This window comes from Camelus bactrianus, chromosome 14 (genome assembly GCF_048773025.1).
Source record: "Camelus bactrianus isolate YW-2024 breed Bactrian camel chromosome 14, ASM4877302v1, whole genome shotgun sequence".
NCBI classification, from domain to species: domain Eukaryota; kingdom Metazoa; phylum Chordata; class Mammalia; order Artiodactyla; family Camelidae; genus Camelus; species Camelus bactrianus.
In genome coordinates this window covers 26389020-26403900 of record NC_133552.1, presented here as the reverse complement: position 1 = coordinate 26403900, position 14881 = coordinate 26389020, and positions in this window count along the sequence as shown.

Genomic DNA, 14881 nt, shown 5'->3' with positions numbered 1-14881 from the left:
GCAATGTTAAGTCTTTGCTAAGAACTGTGTATCTGGGTTAGATAGGTTCTTTCCACGCTGGGAGGAACATTGGGGGTCTGTGCTGCTTTAAGTCTAGAGTGTCTAAAATCAAGATTACCAGGTTGATCATCTGGGTAGTTGGAGCAGTGGGAAAGTTTTGAGACTACTGGCTTTTATTTTGCAGTTACATCTGATGTTGATCACGAGGTTGAATGCAAAGAAGTGGAAATTCTTTGCTGACCATGCAGAGGCTGGAATGTCCTCACCAGTCACCTCTGTAACTGCTTCACAGAGCAGAGAGAGGGCCTCTGGCAGTCTACTTCCTTACTGCCTGAAAAATGATCTTAGCTAAGGGAAAAGAATGCCTCATTTGCCAAGAGGCACCATTGTCTAGTGTATGTTTATCCCTTTTAATTTATTTTGTTCTTTTTGAGGGCTCATGAATGCTTCAGGAGAGATGGCTTAACAATGTGATATTTGTTCTAATAAAGTGCTATCTTTCTGAAGACCCTTTCACCTCTTTGTTACCTCAAAAGGGGAAGGGAAAAGACCCCAGTTTTTGTCTTACCTGAAAGATAAGAATTCAGATGGGAGACAGAAGCATTGTGTAGCGAAACATTTATAAGTTTTATTTAGCAAAGGGAAAGTACACCTCCAAGAATGGGAGGTGGGCTGACCCGAGGGCAGATGGCAATGGTCTTTGTCTGCCTCCTTCTCTTTTCCCTCGCTTATACCCTTGCTTCATTGGTTGACGGCTCTTGTCCCTGGAGTGCTTAGTCATGTTTGTCCTCTTTTGTGCATGTTCTTACCCATGATGCACACAGAAAAACCCACGGGGTGGGGGGGTAGTTCTAAACTGCAATGCTATTTATAGTACATTGAGCATTGAGTCATGTCACTGCCATGCAGTCGCGGCCATCGGATTCTAACCCATTTCTTGCTGGCTCTCATTTAGAGGAAGTGAAGCCCCTTCATGTTGAAAGAGGGCATACCCCCATCTTCCGGACCATCCTCCCTCTCCTCCACCTGTGTGCCCAGTGCCCCCATTTATCTAACTACCTTACAACTTGAATGAGTGCTACTGAAAAACAGATATGAAGATAAAAACAAACAAAACAACCAATGATGTTTGTGACAAAGACTTCAGCAGAGCTTTGTTCTTAGATCATCCAAGTGCTATCCAACACCTAGTGAGAAATTCATTTCCCTTTATTTCTCTTCCTTTACTGTCTCCTTTCCGTCCCCATTCAGATGATCAGAATATTGTATATTTTTTCTAGTAGCCTCTGAGAGCACTGAGGATAGATCACAGGTTCTTAAACTATTCCAAGGAGCTGAGACTGCCTTGTAGTGCCAGAGGATGAAGGATTGAGGGTGGAAGGCAGATGAGAGGCAAAGCCAGTCTGTGAATTCAGTTCCATTTAAACCGGAAGGAGTCTTCATCTCCCTCTCTCTCTGGTTAGGCTTCTACTTGAGCCTTGGTTGAAAGCAAGTAAACAAAATTACAGAACTAGCCAATACAAAGACTGAGCATGTAAAGGTCTCTTGATCTCTGACTGGCTCATGGTGGTTGTGGGGGCCTGTATGTGTGTGCACAGAGGTGCGGCAGATGGTGATGTGGTGATGGCAGGGGTACGCTTACCTGTGTTACCTGAAGAGCCAAGTCAGCTTGCACATCTTAACCCCAGATTCAGATTTGTACCCTGTGGAGATGGGTATGTTTGTGTGTGAGGCAGACAGAATACAAGTGTGTAAGAGAGAGAAAGGGCATATGCAGGAGGAGAGGTAGGGAGTGGGGGATGGGGCTGGTACGGAAGTGACAAGTGACTGCCAGACAGAGTCAGAGGACCTGTGAGTATTCCATGGGGGCTCCCTATCATCTCTTCAGAGCAAAAAATTGGATGAAAGAATGGCTTGCCCATGATCCATGGAATGGAGAACCAAACTAACAGAAATACATGGGCATTTATTTAAGGATTATTAAAACGGAATTATCCAGCAAAATGTGGGAAACCCAATTTACTTATGAGAGGAAAAGAAATTACGATGAAAACTGTTCTGATTTTCCAACATCTCTGTAACACGTAGTTGGAATGTAAATGTTTCTGCCCGGGAAAAGGGAATTAAGGAGGTGGAAGCAGTTGCAGAGTTATAAAGCTCTCTCTTCCTGACTGGAAGGGCCAGGGTCTTATTCAAACAAGCAGTGATGAGTGACTATTGCTATTAGAGGCAGCATAATGTGTAAAATCAGCAGTCACTTTTGCTGAGGGTCTGCCTCCATCTGGAGGGCACATGCACTATTCTGGTGCCTGTTAGATGGTTGGCACAAATTCCTTAAGTTACAAGTAAAGTTCTTTTGTCCCACTGAAGACATCAAAATGGGAAAGTTAGACTACAATGACTGCTTCAGAATGTATGTCCTGACCATTAGTGAGTAGTGAAATCATCTTTTATTAGGTCTTGATCACCATTAAAAAATAAATAGACTAGCATATGACAGAAAGGAATCAAGAATTCCTTGAGGTAGCATATGTAGTATGTATTGTTTCAGGAATCTTTTGTGTCAGTTCTTTGTGTGTGTGTATGTGTGTGTGTATACTAATGATGTGAAATGTATTTCTCACCATATCTCAAAAATGTTTGAAAGTCACTGACTTTGGCTTACAAAACAACATTACTATTAAGTATAATGAATGGAGAGGGAAAAAAAAAAAAAAAAAACAAAAAAACAAAAAACCCAAAACTGCTGAAGGAGAAGATTTGAGTTCTACTCTTACTACCAAGGAGCTGAGTTACTATGCCCAGTCACTTTACCCAACTATAAAAATTAAGCATTTAATTAAATTGATCTCCAAGACCCTTTCCAGCTCTGCAATTCAGACATAATCTTGCCTTTAAGTGAGTGGGTGATATGGTGATAAATGAAGGATTGTTCAGAGATTAAAGATCTGAAGCAGCAATTGCTTTACCCAAAGTCAATTCTCAGACTGTTCTTAACCAGAAGAGGAGGAGAACTCCAGTCTCTTTTATTTTAATAGGTGAACAGGAAGGCTAATGATATTCCCTTTATAGGTTCTTTAAAAATTTCAACAATGAGAATTCAAAGGCTTTATATTGATTTTTATATCTGGCTAATAAGACTCTTGGTAGCCAGACCCCATATATTTTTAGCCCTTTTTTTTTTTTTTTCCCTTCTCACTTTAACCATCCTGTCACTCATGGAGGTTGAATCAGCAGGCTTTTAGTTTGCCCAATGTATAATCTCAGGTCCCATGTAACAAGGGCTCACAGCTACTGGATTTTCTGACTGTGGAATTTACTTTTCATTTTTATTCAGAGCAGTGTCAGCCCTGCCTTTAAAACTAAAGTGAAAATGTAACTGTGTGGTAATGAATTTGAAATCTCTTAAGGAGAACACATTTTAATGCACCTTGCTAGTGTTGAAAAATACAACATTGCTGTATATTGGAACTGTATCAAGTTCTTATTTTTTAGATTATGATATCGAAAAATGGTAGTCATTATAATGTGTCTCTAGGTCAAGTGATTAGGATTTATTTTAATATTTCCCATCTGTTTTCTTAAAAGAAAAAAAGAAGATACTTAGTCTTCAAAAATGGGGAATGGACGAACAATAGGAAGAAAAAAACAATTATCAGCAGGACAGGAAATATTGTGCCAGTGCCCTTTGAAAGATGCAGTGGGGAAGCAATTCTTCTGTCACCATTTAAATGTTCCTTAAATGGAGTTTTTGTAGGCTAATGGAAATAAATCCTAGTCATTCTCCCCTAATTGAGCCTCTACCATGCAAAGTCTACAATTTGAGAGCACTGTTGGATTTATATTCTTGAAAGAGCCTACTTCCAGGGGGATGGTTGGGATTTTATTTCTTTTTGCATTTTGTCTGATTCTCTTCCTTCATCTTAAAACTTAACGCAACTGTCAAAAGTTATCGACTAAACACGTGAACCCAACATACTATGCCCCCTTCACACTCAAGGAAACTCTGCATTTCATACTAAAGTTTCAGAGGAGGGAAACAACACCTCACTCTGTCATACAACATGGTTCAGTTGTTTGTGCTTTCTGATTTAAGTTAGACCACTCTTTCTCTAAATAAAATTTATCCATTTCTCTGCCTTTAGTAATTTCCTATTCAAGCATTTGCTATGTATTATGGACAAGCAAATCACATGGTTAATGAAGACTTTTGGTCAGTGTTGAAAAAGCATAGGTTTAAGCTTCATTCCAAATCAATGCTTCCATTGATTAATTCAATTAAAATCTCTATCTGAGAATATATTGGATTCTACAAAGAGTTTGACTCTAGAAATATAAAAAATGATTACAAGATGCTGCCCTAGCATAATGGACTATTATTAGTAATTGAAAAGTGAAACAGAGCAAAAAGGCATGTTTCTCCCCTCTGCAGGTCTAGATTTTATCTTATGAATACTGTGTATTTATTTCTACAGAAACTTTCAATATTTTATATTTATCAGTTAATACATGGGAATATTTTTTCCTGTTTACATGAGAAGAACTTGAAACTCAGAGCCTTGTCTTATGAAATTTTCAAAAAATGATATAGCTGGTAAATTTCCCACAAATTCTACAGCTACAGATAAAAGAAAACTCCAATTACTTTCAAAACTGCCTCCCCGTGTATTAGATTAGAAAACCACTAATAGCTTTTGAGCATGATTGTCTAATATTTTATTCAGGTCTTGTTTAGAAACACATTGAAGTCATTACCTGACTTTTAAGAAAGAGGAGTTCTTTTTCCAATTAAAAATAAACCCACTGGCACACCCTCGCTCTTATTTCTTTTGCCTAGAAATGCTCATTTGACTTTCAGATTAGGGTATAAAGGGATATCAACCAGGGAAAAATGACATTCCTGGAGGTGACATTTCTCAAAGTTGGTTTGGGCAGTACTTAGCCACAAATTTCACCTTTCTGTTTTCACAATATTGTCAACAAAACAAACAAGAAATATACCACATAGCACCTAGCATTCCACTTTATGTTTTCAAGGGGTCATTAATTTTGTTTGGAATAATGGCTAGCAAAATTCTGAAAATGAGAATGCACATAAAACATATTGCATTAAAATGAAAGTTCACAGATGTTACTTTTGGAGATTCTAAGCTAACAACACAATTTGTGACAAATCAGTACATCTCTATTTGGGTGAACTATGAGGTCATGAAATATAAATCGTTTGTAGACACACTGAACCTTAGCATGGGAATAGGTGCTTTGTAATTGGAGGACACATGAGGCAAAATTTTAGCTTTGAGATTTTAGTTTCCAAAAGATAAAGAAAAACAGATGGCCTAATATATTTTGTGGCACTTACTGGACACTGGTGGAATTCCAAGCCTTTGTTTACATGTACAACCTGTTTGAGAAAATAAACATTCATTAATGATACCTGAACTTGAATTTGTTGTGATTTGCTTTTTTAAAACCATTCAAATGGATGTTTTTGTATAAGATGGAAAGAATCAAGGAAAAATACAATACAGGTTATCTTGTCTATTGCTTTGCCAAAACAGGTAATTCACAATATGTATTTTGGAGATAATTTTATAGTTTGGAATGACACAATCTTATTCCAGACTTAAAAGATGGGTGCATGTGTCTTAGAAGACTGAGAGAGCACTAAATAAGTGTAAGGCTGCTCTGGTGCGCAGGATTCAGATTTGCTCTGGCAGACACATGCTTTTGTAAGATCTATGACTATACTGTACAATTCTTAAGCTTGTTTTTTATTTTCATACAGTAGGGTTCACGTCTATGGCCTAAAGATATACTGCAATTTTGCAGTTTCATACTTGATGGAATAACATGGGAATAGTTCTATTAAGTTCTGTTAAAAAATTTTGGAATCTTAGAATAATGCAATATCTCAATATGACATTACAGGCACACCAGAAACTCCAAATCAGCCCATCAATCACTGAACACATTATAATGGCCTTTTGAGCAAATATCAAAATAAAATTCATAACCAAGAAAATTCTTTCAGTGAATTTTATTTTGAACTTCTGATTATTTTGAGTCAAAATAAAGTGGAAAACACTTGAAAAATAAATAAATGTGTAAATCTCCTAAGACCATAAATTGCTGGGTGAAGCCAAGTTCTAAACAGACACTTAGACAAATACTTCTGCTTAATATTATGTTAGTTACATACATTTAAAAATATGTAGTTAATTTTTTCCCCTGCAGTTTTCTGCCTTGATGTTTTTTATCAGTCTACCTCCTTTGTAGTGGTTTCTATTCTGTTTTAGAAATTATTTTTATTTTCTTTCTGTGTTCTACTGTTAACATCCCATTAATTAACAATTTGAGTGCAGCAAGACCACTTTACTAAAAACATTAATTGTATTAGTTGTTATATTTACCCTCTAATGTTAATCTTGGTTTTCTGTCTTTACTCTTAAATCAATTAAAATATGTTAATGATTTAGAGAAATACAAGAAAAATGTAAAAGTATTCAATATGTTATCTTCCCTCAAGTCTCCACTGGTTTCATTGTAGATCAGAGCATTTTTCAAATGTGCATTAATGAATGAGTCAGTGTCACTGATTTTCTCTTTCTCCCTTATAATGTACTACCCTGTGATCCGGTAGGAAAATCAAATAAAAGGGAAGGTAAAAATTGAACTGCTTCGTGAGCTAATGAGTTTTCTATCTTGAGAAGACTTGAACATAAGCTTGATGATTTCCAGGAGCAACATGGTAGAAAAGAGTGCTGATGAGGTGGAAGAGGGGGTCCAGTCCCTTCCATTTGTGAATTTCCATGATAAGTTCCAATTGCACAGCTCCCTTTGGGGTAATTGTTCTCTCATTTTGATGGTCTATTCAGAGAGGCTAATGACTGAGAATGAATGAGTGAATGGAGGTAGGAAGCTTCACCATGCTGCAGGTTGGTGGAGGATACTTTCAAGTTTCAACATGAATATCTTCATCTACAAGTAACAACACACCAGAAAAAAAAAAAAACAAAAAACCAAAAAAACAGTGTGTGAGCTGGCCTTGAGATGAGTTAAGGCCGTGGGACCCAAGTCCATGGCCAGAACCTTGAGATAAGTTAAGGCCGTGGGACCCAAGGTCACGACTACAGAGCATGTTTGTAGTATGCAGTAAATAATTGCTCCACGCATGCGTTAATTATATAAGATTTAGAACAAAGAAAATAGAAGTACGCATGTGCTAGAGATATTCTGTAAGCCTAATGAACAAAGAAACTCAGACCGCGCATGTGCTGACAGAAAACAAATAAAAGCAGGACACATACATCATAGGTGCGCACCTCTCTGTGGCAATAAAGTGTTGTTAACCCCATGGTGTCTCCAGCTGAAGTCTGTCCGGCAGTATGGCAACTCCTCGTGCATTTTTTCGTTTGGGCCGCTCACCTCCTAGAACCCCACGTCAGCTTCCCTCCGCTGACACTTGGTGTAGTCGGCAGGATGAGGTGAGTGCCCCCTCTGAACCCCCTGCCCCTGACGGGGATGCTCTGATGGAAGCAAAGTGGCCCCCTACCTCTGTATGGTACCCGGTGGCAGCCTATTTGCTGACGTGGGCTCAACCTGAGGATTGGGACACAATGGCGCCCCGGTCAGATGACGTCCGGAGGGCGTTGGAGCTGTTAGACAATAATGTCCCATTAGCCCACCGAGAGGCAGCCAGGAGGGTGGCCTGGATGTTCTTATCTGTTTTACGGCATGCTAGCCAAGACATGAGAGATTTACAGATGCAAGTGGAGGAGTTGCAGTGCAAAGAAGAGGAGCTTAAGCAGAGACCCAGCACAGCAGAAAGATGTCTGCATGGTCCTAGATCCGCCGCCTCTGAGAGCAGCTATGCCTGTGTAGCTCTGGTCCCACCACCCCTGGGAGCGGTAAGCCCGACCCATCCCCCCGTTCCACTGCGTCTACAGCCAGTGGTGAGGCAACGGGTGGAAATGGAGGAGCCCATGGCTCAGGGGGGAATTCCTGCAGGGACACAGCGAGTGACATGACAAACCACCTATACATCCTATACATCAATGGACTTGAGAGATCTGGTGAAGCAATGCAAGCAGCGTATGGCTGAGTCAATCACCGCATGGCTATTGCGCCTTTGGGATGATGGGGCTGACCAGACTGAGCTATCTCCAAAGGAGATGGGCCAGCTGGCCAGCATAACAACTGTCCCTTCACTGCGGCAGAGGCTGCAAACTATTCCCCAGTCAAATGCTGATGATGGCAACCATACGCTGATAAGCTGGTTAATGGCTGCTGTACGCACTGTGTGGGAAAGTGCAGGGGATTTGCCTGAACACGTGAGTAAATGGACCACGTATTTGGACTTAGCACAAGTTGTCCGGGAAATGGGCATGCGCCAGGTGATGTTTTCTTTGCATTTCCGTAGTCCAGATGATGAGCTCCTTACAGCTCGAATGAAAGATTTGATTTTGGTTAATGGCCCATGGGAACGTTTGGGACTATGGCGGCGCTACTAGCACCGTACATACACCGCCCCATTCATGAAGTAACTGAGGCTCTAGCTCATCTGGGGGACATAGAGGTGTGCCGAAAGGGGGTACATGCTGCCAAGACTCAAGGTGAGTCCAAGACCCCTTCCTCTTGTGCAGTGACTCAGAAAGGAAGGTGCACACTGAGGTGGAAAAAGGGGAATGCTCCAATTTTAGGAGGGCCCCAAAAGCTAGATCGCCAGCAGATATGGTGTGATTTACTGGCAGCTGGCCTGGACCGTGTGAAATTAGATGGCCAGCCATTGGAGGTGCTGATGGCCTTATGGAAGAAATTACGGCCTGAGCAACAATATACTCCACTGACAACCTCCCACCAGGCCCGAGAGGTGGCCTTTGCTGATTTCCTCCCAGACTAGGAGGAAGGCCAGAGTGTTTGGGACATGGGGCACCCCGAAGACCGAAGGCCACATGTTGAACTGACTATTCACTGGTCCCCCATGAATAAACAGCGAGTGCTGGCACTAGTAGACACAGGAGCTGAAATTACATTGGTGCATGGAAATCCAGAGCGTTTTCAGGGACCATGGGTTGATATAGAAGGATATGGAAACAAGCAAATGTGTGTTAAATGAGTGACTCTGATTTTGGGCATTGGCCTTCTGCCCCCTGCTGCATATGAAGTGCATATCTCCCCAGTAGCTGAATATTTTCTGGGGATAGACATTTTGCAAGGATTGCAAATACGATGACTCAAAGGGAATTTCGCCTGAGAGTCCGTGTGGTGAAAACAGTTATACGGAGGCATCCTCATCATGCACCTTTGATTTTGCCACAGGCCACACGTGTGGTGAATGTCGCAATATCAATTGCCCAGAGGCCATGAGGAAATCGGACAGACTATTCTGAAACTTGAGGAAGCCAGTATAATTCGGGCTACACATAGCCCATATAACTCTCCAGTATGGCCAGTGTGGAAACCAGACGGCTCCTGGAGATGACAGTGGACTATTGGGAACTGAATAAAGTCACTACCCGCATGCATGCAGCTGTGCCGAATATAACAGATTTGATGGACCGACTGTCCCATGAACTGGGTACTTGTCACTATGTGGTTGACCTGGCTAATGCATTCTTCTCGATAGACATAGCCCCTGAGAGCCAAGAACAGTTTGCTTTCACCTGGGAAGGCAGACAATGGACATTTGTTGTGTTGCTGCAGGGGTATCTGCACAGCCCCACACTGTGCCATAGCCTGGTGGCCCAGGACCTGGCTACATGGAGCAAACCGGATACTGTTCATTTGTTCCATTATATTATATGACATAATGCTAATCTCTGATTCTCTCAGATTTGGAAACCGGTGCCACAGCGCTGCGAGAAGCCCTGGCGGGCTGGGGGTGGGCCGTGAACGAGGACAAAGTGCAAGGACCTGGATATTCTGTCAAATGCTTGGGTGTTGTCTGGTCGGGTAAGACAAAAGTGCTGCCTGAAGCAGTAACAGACAAAATCCAGGCATATTCCCGCCCTGAAACAGTTAAACAGAGACTTATTTAGGTCTTCTGGGATACTGGTGGGTGTTTATTCCTCATTTGGCCCAAATAGCCAAACCCCTGTATAAACTGATTAAAAAGGGAGAAGTCTGGAATTGGTCTGATGAGACCGAATGTGCATTTGTTGAAACTAAAAGGGCAGTGGCCCAGGTGCAAGCACTGCGCACTATAGATCCAAACATAGCTTTCTGGTTGGCAGTCCATGTGGACAATGATGGATATGGCTGGGGCTTATGGCGGAAACATGGGCAGCGGAAAGTGCCCATAGGATTCTGGTCTCAGTTGTGGAAAGGGGCTGAATGTCATTATTCTCTGATTGAGAAACAGTTGCTAGCGACTTATGCATCCTTGATTGCCACTGAACCCCTGATGGGGAAGCAAGAGGTCCAAGTGCAGACCACATGCCCTGTTGCAGGATGGGTACAGACATGGGCAAAGCAACCCCGATCGGGAACTGCCCAAACCCCAGCTCTGATGAGGTGGGGTGCTTATTTGGAACAGAGATCCCAGTACACCACTAGCCCCTTGGCTGCAGAGTTGCAGCAGGTGTTAGGGCCTGTGAGATTTGTTGCGCCTGATGTATAGATGCTTCCACAACAAGGGGTGGACACTGTGCCCAGTCCCTTTGGTGAAGGGAAAGGGCCACCCCCGGGAACTGCTTGGTATACTGATGGATCTTGTAAGGGCAGTCCGCCCACTTGGGTTGCAGTAGCACTGCACCCTGCCACTGAAGCCTTCTGGTATGAGAGCAGAGAAGGCCAATCCAGCCAATGGGCTAAGTTACGTGCAGTATGGCTGGTGTTGATGAATAAACCTAGCCCCTTGCAGATTTGTACAGATAGTTGGGCCGTATATCGAGGCCTTACATTATGGATACCCCAATGGGCCCTGCAAGACTGGATGATTAGGCCCTGTGGGGACAACAGATGTGGAAACAGTTATGGGACAAAGGCCAAGAAGGCCAGTATACTGTTTACCACGTACCAGGGCACCGCCCAGCCCTGGCACTTGGCAATGAGGCTGCTGACGTGCTAGCCCAACTCCGTCCTGTACAGGGTATGGTCCCAGGACCCAATATAGGTCCCTGGCTCCATAAGAAACTTGGTCATGTTGGCTCATACACAATGAGGCAGGTAGCTGACCGGTGGGGCCTGCACCTGAGCCACAGTGAAGCCAAAGATGCCGTGCGGCAGTGTCCATGGTGTGCTAAGCACCACCCGCACCGGCGGCGATGGCCCCAACAGACGGGGAAGATTGCACGGGGAATTCAGCCACTGCAGGTATGGCAAATAGATTATGTAGGCCCCTTTGCTCCACGTACGGGCTTGTGGTACCTGCTGACAGTGGTGGACACAGCTACTGGCCTAGGTTTTGCTCACCATGTGCCCCGAGCTACACAAGACTCTACTATTAGAGCACTGGAAGTTTTACGGGCCTTCTATGGGACTCCCTTAGAAATACAAAGTGATAGAGGGACCCCTTTCACTGCCCAACAGACTCAGGAATGGGCCAAGGAAAATGACATTATCTGGATATTGCATGTGCCTTGCCATCTTCAAGCAGCAGGAATGATTGAACGGTACAATGGCCTATTAAAGGACAAACTGAGGGCTCTCAAACCACAAGGGTGAGGCTGGAACAGTGTCCTGCCGCAGGCGGTACGTCTTTTGAATGAACAACCTCGCCGTACAGGTATGAGCCCACTGGAAGAGTTATTGCAAGGGACTATTCGGAGGCTCAGAGTTGGGCCTGTGCAGGAGGCCTCCGATGTCTCAATAGTGGGCCATGCGTTAATATTACACACCCCCAGGTTGTTGAACTCAGGAAAACAGGACACCTGGACATGGAAGAATCAGGTCCAGACTGAAGGCCCCTGGCTAGCCCTTTTGGAACCATGGGGCAATGGGCTAGATAAAGCCCTGCAGGTAACCCCACGAGTGTGCATTTTGATGTGCAGGTTACTCTAGGGAAAACAGGAGTGTCCCTACTTAAAGGAGCAGAAGCCCTACGGCTTTGGGCAATTCCACTGATAGCTCCTGAAGCTCTCCCAGAGTGTAACCAACCTAGTGTGGGCGGGCTGGTGTAGTACCACCGCCCAGGGCAAACAGCCCTTCCTGCCACTGTCCTCTCACAGGATGAGAAAGTGGCTTGCATCCTCCCAGAAGGGAGAGATTTGCCAATCACGGTGTCCACATCTGCTCTGTCCCTCCATCCAGGGTAACAGCAAATACCATGTTCTGGGCACACACATTCACACGAGTCCACGTCTCTCACTGTTGGGTCTGTACTGAACTTCCCATAGACACAGGAGATGGACTGCCGTGGCACCTCCACCCCCCGTCCAGAGCTAATTGGAGCACCTTGACTCGATGGAATGCGAACAGGACAGCGAGATCGCCCTGGGACTTGCGGCGTCAGACTATTGAAGAAATACTCTGACGTGAGCGGGGCAATACCCGCCCCCTAATTGGAAGGACTGTATGGAATAGGTGGGGATGGATGAATAGTGTTCATGTAAAAGTGAGAAATTTAAGCCCCCTCTGTATTGAGCAGTGGTTTGAACACAAGGCTCCAAACCGCACAGTGGGGTGGCTCCCAGAAGAGCTGTGTGCCAAAATTATAATGTAAATGCCTCCACCTGGTGGGATGGGTGACCTCTAATTGGCACAAAGCCCACTGATTTCCTGCCACCAGAGTATCTGTGGGTATGTGGCACCCACGGATGGTCTTATCTCCCAGCTAAATGGACAGGGCACTGTACTTGGGGTAGAGCTTACTTGCCCGGACATATCCGGCCCACTTTAACAGAGCACCCCACAAACTGGGACCCACTGCACACCCGGTGGCACCGGGGGAAGCGTGCAGCTTGGTGGTTTTATCCCATGGCCCTGTTCCTGCCTGGTGCTGGGACCATCAGTGTTGAATTGCAGGTAGAAGCTTTAGCTCAGCACATATCAGCTGTACTGAATGTTACTAGAAGGTCTATAGAGGAATTGTTAGATGAGACTACCCAGATGCGAAAGGTGGTCTTACAAAATAGAATGGCATTAGATATTCTCACTGCAAGCCAGGGTGGCACATGTGCTATGTTACATATTGAATGTTGTATCTATATACCAGATCACCAGAAGGAAGTAGCTAAGGCACTGCATGAAATAGATCAGGAATTAGATGGCATAGATCATGTAACTCAAGACGCCCTTAAGAATTGGTGGTCATCCTTGACATCCTCCTGGAGATGGAACCTAACTGTCCTGACTATTGTTGCTGTCTGCATATTGGTAGGATGCTGTACTCTGTATTGTTGTTGTGGTCTTTGGGCACAATGCTCCACCCTGTGGGCTAAGGTCCCCACGACCTAGGGGGTGGAATATGAGCTGGCCTTGAGATGAGTTAAGGCCGTGGGACCCAACGCCATGGCCAGAGCCTTGAGATAAGTTAAGGCAAAACTCAGTACAAAACTACACCAAGAGCACCTCTTAGACAACACTGCCTTCACAGTGATAAGTAATATCCTTCTGGATTTCAATGTTTTTGGAATTCTCTCAAGGCCTTTTAAAATATAGTCAGATCTTACCTTTCTATGAGTGCTAAGAGGGGTGCATTTGGGGACAATGTTTCACTCACTAGTAACTTTACAAAGGCTCTATGAGATTTTGAACACTTGTTGAAGAGTAAATAGATCCTAGATAAAGCACTAGATATTTTATTGACATAATATGATTCAGTTTTCAGTTTCACTTGATTTCATCATTTTGAATAAAGGCTATTAATCCTCAATTTCATCTAATCTCATCATTTTGACTAAAGGCTATTAAGGAATAACAAATGTCTCATATATAGGACAACTTGTACATGCATAGGCCAGTGTTTGGTTTGGAAAGCTTCACCCACACGGATCATACTTCCCTTCCAAAATATTCAGAACCTGGAGGAGGAGGAGGAGGCACAGTGGAAAGAATACGGTCTTGCACAGAAAGACCAGGATCTGAACTCTGCTTCTGCCGTTTCCTTGTTCTGTAAGCATAGCGAGTTTATTTAAATTCTCTTAGCTTCAGTTTCTTAATCCTTTCCTTGCTATATTTTTCTTTTTAAGATTTTTATTTATATATTTTTAAAACAGATATAATTGGCACTACCCAATCTTTAAGTGTGTTTTATGTTCAGGCACTTGTTTATCTTACTTGGGAGACGTAAAAGAACACCAGGAGGCACCAGGGTAGACCATGGACCAAGGACTGGAGTGGATATCTGTGTACTACCTGAAATAAAGACTGTGGGCTGAGAAAGTCAAGGGGTTTAATCCAGCAATTCAAAGTGAGGTGATGACAAATGAACTACTTATTGTTTATAACTTAGATGACTGATTTCTTGAATATGTGTTAGCACATTTGACTGTCCTTTATGATTAGATTATTGCATTCTGTTGATTCTTAAGTTGTAGTTGGCTTTATTCCTTTGATAACTATGTAAGTTTTAAAAGCCGAAGCTCTAAACTGCTCTGAGAAACAAGAAATGGTACATATATGTAAATTTAAAAATATGTGCAGTATATTGTATATAAGCATATACATGCCATATATTGTATATGTGCAGTCAAATTGCATCAATTTTAACTAATAAAACTGAAAAAAAAAAAAAAAAGGAAAACAAGCAGAAAAGCCAAAGTGGGATAATGAGTCTTAACACTGGTAAGAGTTAACTGCATGGTAAATGTAAGGAGACATACACACTGCCCCCTTTTCCCCACCTATGCAGATTTGGTTGGTGCACCACTGTACACTTAAAGGTCTGCTCCCCCATGGGCTATTTTGGCTTTAAACCAGATGAAAGGGTTCCTCATTC